The sequence below is a fragment of the Leptonychotes weddellii genome, chromosome 9 (assembly GCF_054177405.1).
Source record: "Leptonychotes weddellii isolate Sample4059 chromosome 9, ASM5417740v2, whole genome shotgun sequence".
Lineage (NCBI taxonomy): Eukaryota > Metazoa > Chordata > Mammalia > Carnivora > Phocidae > Leptonychotes > Leptonychotes weddellii.
In genome coordinates this window covers 61,612,729-61,628,654 of record NC_138377.1, presented here as the reverse complement: position 1 = coordinate 61,628,654, position 15,926 = coordinate 61,612,729, and the positions used below count along the sequence as shown (strand labels likewise).

General features: G+C 36.5%; 1 long non-coding RNA gene across 1 annotated transcript in view; it reads left to right on the top strand.

Moving 5' to 3' along the window:
* The window catches only part of LOC145723461 (uncharacterized), a 131,386-nt gene extending 115,999 nt beyond the window's left edge, over nt 1-15,387 (top strand). The window contains exon 6 of the long non-coding RNA XR_014148541.1: nt 15,335-15,387. This is a non-coding gene — a long non-coding RNA (uncharacterized LOC145723461). The remainder of the gene's footprint in view (nt 1-15,334) is intronic.
* The last annotated feature ends 539 nt before the right edge of the window (nt 15,388-15,926 follow it).

Here is a 15,926-nt window from a genome sequence, read left to right as displayed (position 1 = left end):
GATATCAGCCCTTTGTCTGTAGTGTCATTTGCAAAAATCTTCTCCCATTCCGTGGGCTGCCTCTTTGTTTTGTTGACTGTTTCCTTTACTGTGCAGAAGCTTTTTATCTTGATTAAGTCCCAAAAAGTTCATTTTCCCTTTTGTTTCCCTTGCCTTTGGAGACGTGTCTTGAAAGAAGTTGCTGTGGCTGATGCTGAAGACATTACTGCCTATGTTTTCCTCTAGGATTTTGATGGATTCCTGTCTCACATTGAGGTCTTTCATTCATTTTGAGTTTATCTTTGTGTATGGTGTAAGAGAATGGTCAAGTTTCATTCTTCTGTATATAGCTGTCCAATTTTCCCAGCACCATTTATTGAAGAGACTGTCTTTTTTCCATTGCATATTTTTTCCTTCTTTGTCGAAGATTATTTGACCATAGAGTTGAGGATCCATATCTGGGCTCTCTATTCTGTTCCATTGGTTTATGTGTCTGTTTTTGTGCCAGTATCATGCTGTCTTGGTGATCACAGCTTTGTAATATAGCTTGAAATGAGGCAACTTGATGCCCCAGCTTTGTTTTTCTTTTTCAACATTTCCTTGGTGATTCGGGGTCTTTTCTGATTCCATACAAATTTTAGGATTGTTTGTTCCAGCACTTTGAAAAATGCCAGTGGTATTTTGATTGGGATGGCTTTGAAAGTATAGATTGCTCTGGGTAGCATAGACATTTTAACCATATTTATTCTTCCGATTTATGAGCATGGAATCCTAGACTGAGTGGGCTTTGAAAAATGCCATTGGTATTTTGATCAATATGGCATTGAAGGTATAGATTGCTCTGGGCAGCATATACATTTTAACCATGTTTATTCTTCCAATTCATGAGCATGGAATGTTTTTCCATCTATTTGTGTCTTCTTCAATTTCTTTCATGAGTGTTCTGTAGTTCCTAGAGTATAGATCCTTTACCTCTTTGGTTAGGTTTATTCCAAGGTATCTTATGGTTCTTGGTATTATTGTAAGTGGAATCAATTCTCTAATTTCTCTTTCTATAGTTACATCATTAGTGTATAAGAAAGCAACTGATTTCTGTGCATTGATTTTGTATCCTGCCACATTACTGAATTGCTGTATGAGTTCTAGTAATTTAGGGGTGGAGTCTTTTGGGTTTTCCACATAAAGTATCACGTCATCTGTGAAGAGAGAGAGTTTGACTTCTTCTTTGCCAGTTTGAATACCTTTTATTTATTTTTGTCTGATTGCTGTTGCTAGGACTTCTAGTACTATGTTGAACAATAGTGGCGAGAGTGGGCATCCTTGTCATGTTCCTGATCTTAAGGGAAAGGCTCTCAGCTTTTCCCCATTGAGAATGATATTCGATGTGAGTTTTTCATAGATGGATTTTATGAACTTGAGTAATGTTCCCTCTATCCCTATACTCTGAAGAGTTTTAATCAGGAAAGATGCTGTATTTTGTCAAATACTTTTTCTGCATCAGTTGAGAGGACCAGTTGAGAAAGAAGAACTTTCTCTCTCCTCTTATTAATGTGTTCTGTCACACTGATTTGCGAATGTTGAACCACCCTTGCATCCCAGGGATAAATCCCACTTGGTCATTGTGGTGGATGATCCTTTTAATGTACTGTTGGATCCTATTAGCTAGGATTTTGTTGAGAATTTTGGCATCCAAATTCATCAGGGATATCGGTCTGAAATTCTCCTTTTTGATGGGGTCTTTGCCTGGTTTGGGGATCAAGGTAATGCTGGCCTCACAGAATGAGTCTGGAAGCTTTCCTTCTGTTTCTATTTTTTGAAACAGCTTCAGGAGAATAGGTATTATTTCTTCTTTGAATGTTTGCTAGAATTCCCCAGGGATTCCATCAGGCCCTGGACTCTTGTTTTTTGGGAGGTTTTTGATTACTGCTTCAATCTCATTAGTGGTTATTGGTCTATTCAACGCTGGGAATGGCCAGCAATCCCTGTACTGACGGATGAAAGATGACTCCAAACTTTGCTGTGAAAGAGAGGAGAAGGCAAGGGAGTCAACACTCAGAGACAAAGACCCTTTGCTCTTCTTTGCTCCCACTTTTATTGGTCCTTCAGGAGAATCACAAATCCTTATCACTGTTTCTCAAACACGGGATGTGTGACAAGGTGTCTTACTGGAACTAGGAGGATCTGTTTACGGGAAAGATGTGATAGGCTAATCTGCGTGTTCTACGAGTTCTGCTAAACATAGCCTAGGGGGACAATGCATACATCTCTTAGATCACAGGGTGACTGACTGGGCTAAGAAAGCTTTGGGAACTCAACTTCCCACAGCATTCCAACACAAAGTGGTCATGCAGGCCTTGGCATTCCAAAGGCCTACACCCTTCTCCAAAACCTTCCCTCACCCCCAGCGGCCTCCATGTTACATTTTAGCAAGCCAAGTATTCTGGATGATTTCATGCTCTACATAAACCCCAACAGTTCAGGTTGTCAATTTCTTCCTGTTTCAGTCTTGGTAGTTTATAGATTTCTGGAAGGCATCTATTTCTTCCAAGTTGCTTAATTTATTGGTGTATAGTTGTTGATAATAATTTCGAATATTTGTTTCTATTTCCTTGGTGTTAGTCATGATCTCTCCCCTTTCATTCATAATTTTATTAATTTGGGTCCTTTCTCTTTTCTTTGGGGTAAGTCTGGCCAGTTGTTTATCGAGCTTATTAATTCTTTCAAAGTACCAGTTTCTAGTTTCATTGATCTGCTCTATTTCTGGTTTCTGATTCATTGATCTCTGCTCTAGTCTTAATTATTTCTCTTCTAATGCATGGCTTAGGCATCATTTATTGTTTTTTCTCCAGTTCTTTAAGGTGTAAAGTTAGTTGGTGAATTCGGGATTTTTCTATTTTTTTGAGTGAGGCTTGGATGGCTATGTATTTCCCCCTTAGGACTGCCTTTGCAGTATCCCATAAGTTTTGGACCAACGTGTTTTCATTCTCATTGGTTTCCATGAATTGTTTAAGTTCTTCTTTGATTTCCTGGTTGACCCAAACATTCTTAAGCAGAGTGGTCTTTAGCTTCCAAGTGTTTGAATTTCTTCCACATTTTTTCTTATGATTGAGTTCCAGTTTTAAAGCATTGTGGTTTGAGAATTTGCAAGGAATAATCTCAATCTTTTGGTATTGGTTGAGACCTGATTTGTGACCCAGTATGTGGTCTATTCTGGAGAAAGTTCCATGTGCGCTCAAGAAGAATGAGTATTCTGTTGTCTTAGGATGGAATGTTCTGTATGTATCTGTGAGGTCCTCTGGTCGTGTGTGTAATTCAAATCTCTTGTTTCTTTGTTGATTTTCCGCTTAGGTGATCTAGCTATTGCTGAGAGTGGAGTGTTGAGGTCTCCTACAATTAATGTATTATTATCAAAATGACTTTTTATTTTGGTTAACAGTTGGCTTATGTAGTTGGCTGCTCCCAAGCTGGGGGCATAGATATTTACAACTGTTAGATCTTCTTGTTGGATAGACCCTTTAAGAATGATATAGTGTCCTTCTGTGTCTCTAACTACAGTCTTTAGCTTAAAATCTAATTTATCTGATATGAGAGTTGCTACTCCAGCTTTCTTTTGAGGTCTGTTGGCATGGAAGATGGGTCTCCATCCTTTCACTTTCAGTCTGGATGTATCTTTAAGTTCAAAATGAGTCTCTTGTAGGCAGCATATGGATGGATCCTGTCTTTTTATCCAGTCTGCCACCATGTGCCATTTTATAGGAGCATTTAGGCAATTCACGTTGAGAGTGATTATTGAAAGATATGATTTTATTGTCATCATGTTCCTTGTGAAGTCCTTGTTTCTATAGACTGTCTCTGTAAATTTCTGTTCTATATCACTCTTGGGGTCTTTCTCCTTTTATAAAACCCCCTTTAATATTTCTTGCAGGGCCGGCTTAGTGGTCACATATTCTTTCAGTTTCTGCCTGTCCTGGAAGCTCTGAATCTCTCCATCCATTCTAAATGACAACCTTGCCAGATAAAGTATTCTTGGCTGCACGTTCTTCTCGTTTAGTACCCTGAATGTCTTGCCAGCCCTTTCTGGCTTGCCAGGTCTCTGTGGATAGGTCTGACATTACTCTGATGTTCCTCCCTTTGTATGTAAGGAATCTCTTCCCCCTAACTGCCCTTAAGTAAATCTGAGCAAGAAAAATTCCAAGATTTCTCAGATGACCAAATTCAGGTTTACAAATAGAAGCATATTGAGCATAGGAAGCAGGTTTTATTTCCACTCTCTGTGATCTGAGGAAACTGTTATTCATCCAATAAATATTTGTAAACTGCCTACTATGTGTCAGGAACTACTATGTGCCAGGAACACTGAGGATCTGTCAAATAATAAACAAGAAATCTTAAGCCTGGAGAGGGAAAAAACATAAAAATTTAAAATATTTCAAAGTCTGTTGTTCAGAAAAGAGATTATATTTTTCTGTTTAGTTCTAAGAGACAAGAACCAATGGCCAAAACCACAAGATATATTAGATATAAAGAAATACTTTCTCTTGCTTGAAACTATTCATCAATAGAGTAGGATGCCTGGTAAGATTAAGGCCCCATCTCTTTTTGATCAAACAGGCCACATTCTTATCTGGTATGGATGTTGATCTGATGTGGAAGATGCTGCTTGAGTTTCTCAAAAGGTTATGTCTATTATCCTTCCCAAGACTCTATAGTAACATTATTCTTAGCAGGCAGGTATTAGAATATATGGCATTGGTCCTTTCATTGCTTCAAAAATATTGGTACATGTCTAGCAGAAAATTGAGAAGACAGGATAATGGTGGATATAGTAAATATAAGTAACTTTAGGTTTCAATTACAAAAACAATAGAGCTGTTGTGAGAAATAAAGCAAGCAGTGTGTGTGTAACTGAACTAATGTGAGTTTGCTCCCTGGTAAGTTATAGGTAGAGACTGAACCAGGTGGACTTGTCACACATAGGAAACTTTATTTGCAGCAAATAAGGAGATCACAGGAATAACTTTCAAAGCCATGACTTCTCAAGTGGGAGTGAGTGAGTTTCTTTCATTTAGAGTTAGGATGAATATTCAGAAAGGGGAGCTTTGTCATTGAATGTAAAGTTGGGCATAAGGTTGCACAGGCATACTTAGAAAACATGCCTATACATGCATCCCGTGTTATGGTAATAAAGCTTATGCTCTTCCTAGCATGGAGACTAACATTATAGCTGGGGGCCTAAAATGATTTCTCTTTCTGGGGCCCCCTAACTCTTCCTGCTTACACATGAGTATTACAATTAGCATACTTTTATACAACACTGAAGTGTTATTGGCACATTTTGTTATTACTGCAATATGTGCATTTAAAGAAAGACACATAAATTAGGCTAAGCTGAAGGTGCAGGGTTTTCAATTCTTATATTGCCTTATAAAAATACTGCATCTGTAAATGAGAGTCTGTTGGGACAGGAATAAGTTGCTTGTTTTAGTTAAGGGAGAAATCTGCCATAGGAAGGGAGTTAGATATATGATTTTGATTCCCTGCAGGATGGAAAAGATGATATCATTAGTATTAAAAACCCATCAACACCCAGCATGTTATTGAGGCTGTGGTTGGAAATGTTAAGTGATACACACAAATGTTTTCAGGGTCATTTGCAAGACTGTAGAATCAAAACTAGACACTTTTAGGGGCGCCTGGGTGGCTCAGATGGTTAAGCATCTGCCTTCAGCTCAGGTCATGATCCCAGGGTCCTGGGATCGAGCCCCGCATCAGGCTCCTGGCTCAGCAGGGAGCCTGCTTCTCCCTCTCCCTCTGCCTCTCCCCTGCTCATGCTCTCTCTATGTATCTCTGTGTCTCAAATGAATAAATAAAATCTTTAAAAAAAAAAAAAACTAGACACTTTTAGACTTGCTGAATAGAAAAAGGAATTTGAAAAACAAATAGTTGAGTTTGCAGAGGAATAGTCCTATTTCAAGGTTACTGTTGGTTAAATGATTGACACTAACTCTACACCTTTCCCCTGTTAAATAACAGGAATTCAATTGAGTAAATTTTAAAGATCTAATTGTCTTTATGGAATGATTCATGAATCAGGCAGCATCCCCTCTAGCAAGTAAAAAAGAGCTCCAAAGGACTACAAAAAGGAAAATGTTTTAAAAGGTGGGACAAGGAAGTCATAAACCACCAAACAAACAAAAAGGATAATTTGGGGCCAGGTCCCTTTGGGGGACAAGAGGGTCTTCCTCTTCCAGATTACATTCCTGGGGAAGGGTGAAACTGCAGGTAGGTTAGGTATTAAGCCCCAGTTTGGTAATGTGGGTCTAGCACAAGTGACTCCATTTTAGGATTGTGGTTTTCTTTTTAACATCCCACACTCAAACAGCACAGAGGAGACATGAAATATGTTAGCTGTTTGCTCTTTTAACCAATTGATTCCATAGAGATTCTGGTTTACAAGGTTAGAAAACCTTGCTACTCTAATTCTTATTTCCCAGAGTGACCACTATAAGATTAAGGTGAAAAAGAGCAACATTGAAAAAGAAAGCATGGAATATCTGAGTAATAATTCCACTTTAATTAGACAAGTTTATATTTGAAACAGAAAATCCAATGGGAGAATCAATTTACAATAGTTTATATTATTTTTAAGTTCATACATTTTAATTTTAACTCCTTTACAAAACATGCCAATAATAATTTAATTAATTTAATCCTAGATCTTTTCAAGGAGAGATTCTTAGATCAATATTTCCAATGCTTTGACTTAATATGTTAAAATCTCACCCTATACTTCTCTTTGCAGTTTTCCAGCCCCCAAACTGTGAAGGAGAACAGAATTTGCCACACCGAATGTGTCTCTTTAGCATAAAGATCATTTTGATCAAAGCTGGTAATTAAAAAAAAAAAAACGGCAGACATGGGAGAAGTTGTAAAACCAAGTTACCTTTTTTTTTTTTTAAAGATTTTATTTATTTGACAGAGAGAGAAACAGCAAGAGAGGGAACAAAAGCAGGGGGAATGGGAGAGGGGGAAGCAGGCCTCCTGTGGAGCAGGGAGCCTGATGCGGGGCTCAATCCCGGGACCCTGGGATCATGACCTGAGCCGAAGGCAGATGCTTAATTACTGAACCACCTAGGCGCCCCCAAGTTACCCTTTTGTAAGAGACATTTATACTTATAAGGGAAATCTCCATTTGTAAGGGTGTCTTCCTATCTGTTCCAGAAAAAGGAATATAACTAAATCTCTAGAAATTCTTATCAATGGAGAAGGCATGGACTAAAATCTGTATAACAACCATACCCTTGTTTCCTGTGCTTTCCCTGATAAACTCCCATAACTGGCTTCCCCAGCTCAAAAATCTTCATGTCTTTAGAAGGAGATGGTAGTTAAGGTAATGGGTTGAGTCATTTTGGGAGTTACTCAGTTTTCTTGGGTCTCCCTCATGTAAACTTCTGTTTGTTTTTCTCCTGTTAATTTGTGTTTTATTTTAGGGTGGTACCATCCACAAACCTAGAAAAGTAGAGAGAACATTATTTTTCCTGTCCTACAACTGCTTTAACTCTCCTTGTTATGCCTCATTCATGAGTAGAGAGCCTAAATGGAGCACATTTTTTAAACTAACTGCCAATGCCATCCAGTGGCATGCATTACCCAAAAGTACAGAATCTTAACTTCCTTCCTTTTGTTCATTTCTTTGGATATAACAATTGTAAGTATTTGCCAAGTAATTTAATAAGTCTTTAAAGTCTGAAACTGGGAATTTATTACTGTACTTTAGTTTCAAGGCATAAATAGTAGTTACTTTGACAGTCACAAACTTAACAAATAATAAGAAAAAAAGAAAGCTCTAAATAGTTCAGCAGTAAGTTCATCAGCTTAGCTTCTCACTCTCCTTTTCTTTCCAAGCTAAGCCAGTAGAACCATTGTTGCTATAACTCAAGCAGAAGAGAATGAAGAAAGTTGTTTTGTTTTTATTGTTTTGTTTTCATTTCTGTTTTCTGTTGTCTAGGAAAGTGGTTTTTTTTGTTGTTGTTTTCTCAACTGTTAATATGCATAGCAATCAACCACGGATTCTATTAAAATGTAGATTCTGAATCAGTAAATCTGGGCCAGAGGCCTGAGATTTTCATTTCTAATTAACTCTCAGGTTATGGTGATGTTGCTGGGCTCAGATCACATATTTAGTAACAAGTGTCTGCAATCTTAATTTCTTCTTCTCTTGATGTCATCCTAACATTATTGTTTGAGTTGTTCTCATTTGAGTTTTCTCAGAATTGGTGAGTATATCTTGGTATTTCTGCATTAGATAGATTTATTTATCTTTTTGCAGAAAAATGATTATTTATTTATTTATTTATTTATTTATTTATTTATTTACAAGCCCTAATTGTGATATTAACAGAGAAGTGGAGAATATGTTGCAAGACGATGGTTACTATGGGTGAACCTGGTTATTATGGATAAACCTGCAAGTGGATGTAGTATGAAGGTTGAAGGAAGCTCTGTAATGGAAACAACATGAGTTTCCTCCTTTGTAAGTCAGAAACTGCACCACGTCGAGTTGTCGCACAGAGAAAATTTTATTTGCAGCAAATGAGATCACAAGGAATGCCTTTGAAAGCTGTGACTCCCTGAGCAAGGGTGAACAGATTCCTTTTATTTAGAGTTAGGATGAATAGTTAGGTCGGGAAGCCTTGTCATCATATGTAGAGATAGGCATAAGGCCGCACATCTGTCTTAAGGAAACACACCTATACACACATTGTATGTTATGTAAATGAAGCTTGTGCTCCTCCTTGGGTGGAGATTTTAGTGTTATAATGAGGTAAAGGTGGTTGTTGGTCATTCTAGAGGTCACTCCATGGTCCATTTGTGCAGGTGTGAGTCAGGGCTTAAGCTCAAACTGGTCAGTGTGGTCTGGGCCTGCTGAAGGTCTTGTCAGGGCAGTTGCTATTGCTCAAAGGGTGTTTTCACTTTGCATTTGCCTGAATTAAGAGATAAACTGGAAAGAAGAGCATAAGGAAAAATGTGGGACAAAGGTGGGTGAGTACGGCAGGTGGGTAGTAAAGGTCGGGTCTTGGGATCTAGCTGGTGACAGCTTCACAGCAGAGTGCAGAAGGGAGGGACACTGCTGAGTTTCATCTCTCTCCCTCTGTATTTTGAAGACCAGATCAATATAAATAGCTCTGGCTTCCATTCATTGAGCACTTTCTGTATTCCAGGTTCTATTTAACACTTTTAAAAATATTTGTTTTAATTTTTCTTTTAATTTAGAAGTTTATTATCCCTGTTTTACGGATAGAAAAGATCATTTATCCCATTTGAAAGATGGGGGTTAATTAGTCTGTCAAAACTTAAATAAACACCTCTCAACTCTGAGGCCAACATTACCCTAATTCCAAAACCAGGTAAGAGAGTACAAAAAAGAAAAAAGAAAAAGAAAATTACAGACTCATATCTCTCATAAACCTAGATGTAAAAATCATTAGCAAATATCAACAAATCACATTCAATAATATAAGGAAAAAAACATAACAACCAAGTAAAATGAATTCTAGGTATGTAAGACTGGTTCAACATATGAAAATCAGTCAGTGTAATGTACCATATCAGTAGGATAAGGAAGAAAATCTCATGATCATATCAATTGATGCAGAAAATGTATTTGACAAAAGCTAATACCATTAATTATAAAAATGATCAAACTAGAAAAAGAAACTTCCTCAACTTGATAAATATATCTACAAACAAAATCTACAGCTATCATACTTAATGGTGAAAAGACTGACTATTTCTCTAAGATTGTGAAGATTTCAATGATGTCTACTCTCACTGCTCTTTCAACATAGTATTGCAAATTCTAGACTACATAATAAGGCAAAAAAGGGGAGGGAAGGGGAATAAAATCACACAGATTGCAAAGGAAGAAATACAACTATCCCTATTTGCAGATGATATGATTATGTACATAGAAAATCTTAATTCTCCTAACATAACTAGAATAAATAGGTTCAGCAAGATTGCTGAATATAAGATCAACACACACACACACATTGTATTTTTTAATTTTTTTAACTCACAACCCTGAGATCAAGACCTGAGCTGAGATCAAGAGTCGAACACTTAACTGACTGAGCCACCCAGGCACCCCAACAAATCATATTTCTGTATATTAGTAAGGAACATAATAAATCTACATCAAAACTGCAATACCATTTACAAATGTTCCAAAGAATATGAAATGCTTAGGTATAAATCTAACAAAACATATACAAGATCTCTATGCTGCAATTTACAAAATGTTCATGAAAGAAATAAAAGAAGACCTGAGTAAATGGAAAGATGTATCATGCTCATGGATTGGATGACTCAACATACATGTTGGGGAGAAAGAATTTACTCTGTGTTTAAAGGTCCTTCTAGCTGGACTAAGAATCAAATTGACACGTGATAGGTTAACAGGAGAAAATAAAATTTAATAGGGTACTTATGGGGAATCCACACAACAGGGAAGTTTCAAAGACAGTGGAGCAACATGAAGCTTATATGAGCTGAGGAGAGGGGAAGGGTCTAGGATACAAAGGGGAGAAAGACCATTAACCGAAAGGTGGAAGATATTTGGAAAGCAAAGATTGCCTTATTATGCAGATAAGTTTCTTAGGTAAAGAGAAATCTGTTAAAAAGCTCTCTTCCTGGTACAGCCAGGCAGTTCTGGGAAAGGTAAAGAGCTTCTCCTGAATCTGCTGGGATTTGATTGCTTTTAACTCAAGTAATGTTCATCCCACAGTGGCTTAACTGGGGGTAGCCTTCCCTTGGCCCCTACATAGGAAATATAAGTGTAATGCAATCCTTATTAAATTCCTGGCAAGGTCTTTGGCAACATAGATAAACATACTTTAAAATGTATATGTAAAAGGAAAGACCCTGGAATACCCAAAGCAATTCTGAAAAAGAAAAATGAAGTGGGAGAAATCATTCTTTCTAGTGTTAATAAGATTTACTCTGTAGTTATAGTAGTGATAGTATTATGGCATAGTGAAATAGACATTGTAATACCATTACAGAGAAAGTTACACAGATCAATGGAACAGAGTAAAGTAACCAAAAATAGTTCCATATGAGTGTACTCAATTGATTTTTGACAAAGTTACAAAAGCAGTTCAATGGAGGAAAAATTGTGTTAGAGCAATTTCATATTTAGACATTTAGAAAAAAAAAAAGAGAGAGAGAGAACCTCTACCTAAATCTCACACCTTAATAAAATATTAACTCAAAATAGGTAACAGATTTAAATTTAAAATATAAAAGTATAAGATTTTAGGGGGGAAAAAAGAAAATCTTGGGCGCCTGGGTGGCTCAGATGGTTGGGCGTCTGCCTTCGGCTCAGGTCGTGATCCCAGGGTCCTGGGATCGAGTCCCACATCGGGCTCCCTGCTCCTTGGGAGCCTGCTTCTCCCTCTACCTCTCTCTCTCTCTCTCTCTGTCTCTCATGAATAAATAAATAAAAAAAAAAATCTTTAAAAAAAAAAAAAAGAAAGAAAATCTTCAGGACATAGGACTAAGTGAAGAGTTTTCAAACTTGACACCATGAACACACCAATAAAGAAATATTAATAAATTGGGCCTCATCAAATATAGAATATTTTCTGTGCTGATGATCCTGTTAAGAGGGTGAAAAGAAAAACCAGAAACTGGGATAAACTATTTGCAAATTACATATCCAACAGAAGACATTTTTTCTAGAATACATAAAGAACTCTCAAAAGTCAACATTTAAAAAGCAAATAATCCAACTAAAAGATAGGCAAAAGACATAACTCTTTCACTGAAGAAGATCTACAGACATCAAAATAAGCACATGAAAATTTTTTTTCAACATTGTTAGCTACTAGGGAAATGCGATTAAAACCACAGTTTTTAAAAATTAAAAAAAAATACTGATAACATCAAATGCAGGTAAGGATGTGGATAAACTGGATCGTTCATACATTGCTGGTGGTAATGTAAAATGGTACATGTAGCTGCTTTGGACAATAGTTTGGTAGCTTCTTTTAAAACTAAAGATGGATACTACATAGGACTCAACAGTTGTATACTTGGGCGTTTATCCCAGAGAGATGAAAACTTACAGCCACAGAACATTGTACACAAATGTTCATAGCAGCTTCATTTGTAATTGGCCAGATTGGGAATTACTCAAAAGTCCTTCAATGGGTGAATTGTTAAACAATCTGTGATATACCCATACCATAGTATACTGCTCAGCAGTTAAAAGGAACAAGCTATTGATACATGAACAACTTCGATGAACCGCAAATAAATTACGATGAGTGAAAAAAATGCAACCTCAAATCCAATCTTTATATATATATCCATATACAATATATAGGCTTATAAAAAATCTAGCGTGCCTATGAGTCCATTTATATAATATTCTTAAAGTAATAAGATAATAGGAATGGAGAAAAGATTAATAGTAGGCAGAGGTTATGGATGGAGTGATGGGGGTGGGTTTTCAAGGGAGCCCTAATTTATGGTACAGTAGTTACATGAAAATACACATATCATGTTCACACATGCATATACACACATAAAAATGAGTGCATGTGTAACTGGTAAATGAATTGTACCGATGGTAATTGCCTGATTTTGATATTGTGCTTTTATTATACAAGATGTCAAAATTGGGGAAGGCTGGATACCTGGTGAACTGGACCTCCCTTTACATTCCTCCTCAACTTTCTGTGAGCCTATAATTATTTCAAAATAAACATTTAAAAAAAAATGTGAGTTGTTCGTTAAAATCCTACTTAGCTTGAAGAACATACTACTGACTTTCTAGCCTCTCCAGAGCAACAGTTCTTATCCCTTATTCCATACTATATTCTTCTAACGTCTAACAAGTGACATTCTGGGGTGAAGGGAGGAAGACAATGCCAGTTTATAAAAGTTATTAGGTGTAAGAACTCCATGACTTCAGATATATCCTGATCTACTATTTGGGAATCCCTATCTTATGTGAAGAGTTGGATTTATAACCTCAATAAAACACCTATTTCTCTTTTCTTTCTCGATTCCCATTTTCTGTGCTCACTAAAGTTTAAATTGTGTTGAAATAGAATTCTAGGGGAAAACCTCCCATGTAGCTATTTTCTGTCTTCTTTTATGGGTTATACTCTACTCTCCTGAAAGGTTTTTAAAATACAGCACTATTTTTCTGATTCTGATTCTGATTCTAAGCAATCATTATTGTAAAGACCTTTCTCTGGCTTAGTTTCAGTTATTTTCCCTTCTAAAATGTTTAAAGTTAGTTCTTCCTCCCTAAGTGAATTCTTTCCAAATTGCTAGTTCTGTTTCCCACCCCCCCCCTTCTCTCTGTTTTAAGCATATAGAATCACATCTGCTTAACTCAGGGATTGTTGAGATTTCCTGGGGATTTGGGGAGTAGGAGGCATCTTGGCATGAAGATGATTATTACTTTTTGATCCGCCTCCGGTAAGCATTCTGACAATTCCTCCCACACCTACTCAAAGTTTTCTCCTCAGGCTAATTGACTGTTAAAGGAAGATAAGTAAGGCATTTATACATCCGTATCTCCTCACTATACATGATTTATGTCACCCTCTTAAAAAACAAGATTTAAGGGCGCCTGGGTGGCTCGGTTAAGCAACTGCCTTCGGCTCAGGTCATGATCCCAGAGTCCTGGGATCGAGTCCCACACTGGGCTCCCGGCTCAGCGGGAAGCCTGCTTCTCCCTCTGACCCTCTCCCCCTCATGCTGTTTCTCTTTCTCTCTCTCTCAAATAAATAAATAAATAAAATCTTAAAAAAAAAAAAAAACCACAAGATTTAAGCAGCAGTCACCTGTTTTTTTCTCTGCCACATCAGAAACTGGGTTTGTGGGGTGGATCGAGAGACGGATTTTATTTTCTACCTCAGTACTTTCAGGGCCAATAGTAAGCTGCTGAAGTTGAAAGTATAGGGATATAAAAAGGGCCAGTTTTTTACGTAACTAATTTATATTTTGATATTTTTTGAAAAATACTAAATTTTCATTTGAAAACAGTCTTAGCAACATAAATATTTTTTTTCTGTGAAAATTGACTTGTGGATTAAGAGTTTGGTAGATTAGAAGTCTATAAATACAGCATCTAATCTCTGAACTAGCTTTTGGCCTCTTCAACACAACAACAATTTTGAAGTTACAAATTACACTCTTTAGTTTTCCTGACTAAATAAATACAGATAAAGCCATTTAATTAGCCTTCTTTCAGACTTGTTGTGGAAACAGCTAGTCATTGTTGAAAAATGAAGTAGAATCTCTGGAATAGATTGTGTTCTGACTCTATCGTGTTCACAATTCCCTCGCCAATGGTAATTGAATGGCTCCCCAAGAGAAATACATTCTATGTGCAGTTATCTGAGACAGTTGTTTGAAAACAACACTTTATGAAGTACAGATATTTCAGTTAATTCCAGGAAGTGGGTCTGTAAATTCTCTCGAAGCTAGTCCTTCTCTTAAGTTATGCTGTTACTGTTCAAACATCAATCATCTCTTACAATGATGTGCCCTTCCTAATTTCCCAAAATGCAGGTTGTAGTCTTCATTATCCCCAATTAACTTTCTCAAATGCAGATCTTACTATGATACCCTCTTTAAAAATATCTCATTATGTTTCAACATTGCTGACTATGCCATGGATTGCATCTTTACTTTGGATTGCTCAAAGATTACTTGACAATGTGTGAACTCTATGTGAAATCAGAGTGTAAATAATTGCACTTATTCCTTGAATGGAAATTTTACTTAAGGGTTAGGTTAACTTTTAAAATACAAAATACTGAGTTATTACAGAATAGCATGAAATGCCATATGAATTTTATAATAAAATATGAAACTTCAAAGAAATGTCATGCTTATAAAATCAATCTTCTTTGGATTTTGTGTTCCAACACCATAGTATATAATTCTCTTAACAGTTAGACACCAGCTGACACCGTATCCTGCAACTCCATACTATTGACATTCTTATGAGATATCTCTTGAGGACCACTATTCCCAAAACTGCCTATGCTTTTCATGCACCTCTTAATTTGTTCATGGTGTCCTCTCTGCCTAGAATACCATTTTCCAGTTTCTCTGAATTATGAATGCTATTCACCCTTAAAGTATACAAACTTATTTGAACAACATAAATATATTATTCCTTCCTCTGCATCTAAAAAGAATTTCACATAAATCTATTCAAGTATACATTATATTGTATTATGCTTATTTATGTATTTGTTACTTTTACCAGTTATGAAAGCCTTGAAGTAAAAAATATGTCTTATTATTATTTTTTTTATTTCTGCAGTGTTTTATAGTATGACCACAAATCAAATACTTTGACACTTCTCTCTCCAAAGGGTAAGTTTAGATCCCCTTTCCTTGAGTGTGGGCTATACTTTATGACTCTCTTCTAACAAATAGAATGTGGTAGAAATTACAGAGTATAACTTCCAAGGCGAGATCATAATCAATACAAATACTAGTTCCTGGCAGTGGTTCATCATGCTGCCATGACATAGATGTAAAATCTCTTTGGAACCAGACAGTGGATAAAACTGGTAGGATTTGGAAAAGAAAAGTAATAAAAGTTTTTACAAGCCTTGAAGAAACTCTGTGTAGAAGAATGGTGACAGTTTAGGGAGCTGTGCATGAGGGCTGAAAATAAAGTTATCAATATCTTAGTGGAACCTGGAGTGAAAGAGGTCTTTGGTATAGTAGTAAAAAGGTAAGCAATAGTGATGCCTGCAAAAACATGGAAAGTAGAGAATGTACCTAATGACCTGGGAGACCTAGCTATGGTGCTTTCTAAACTAAATGTGAAGAGGCCATCTGATTTCTTCTTTTTTTTTTTTTTAAAGATTTTATTTATTTATTTGAGACAGAGAGAATGAGAGAGA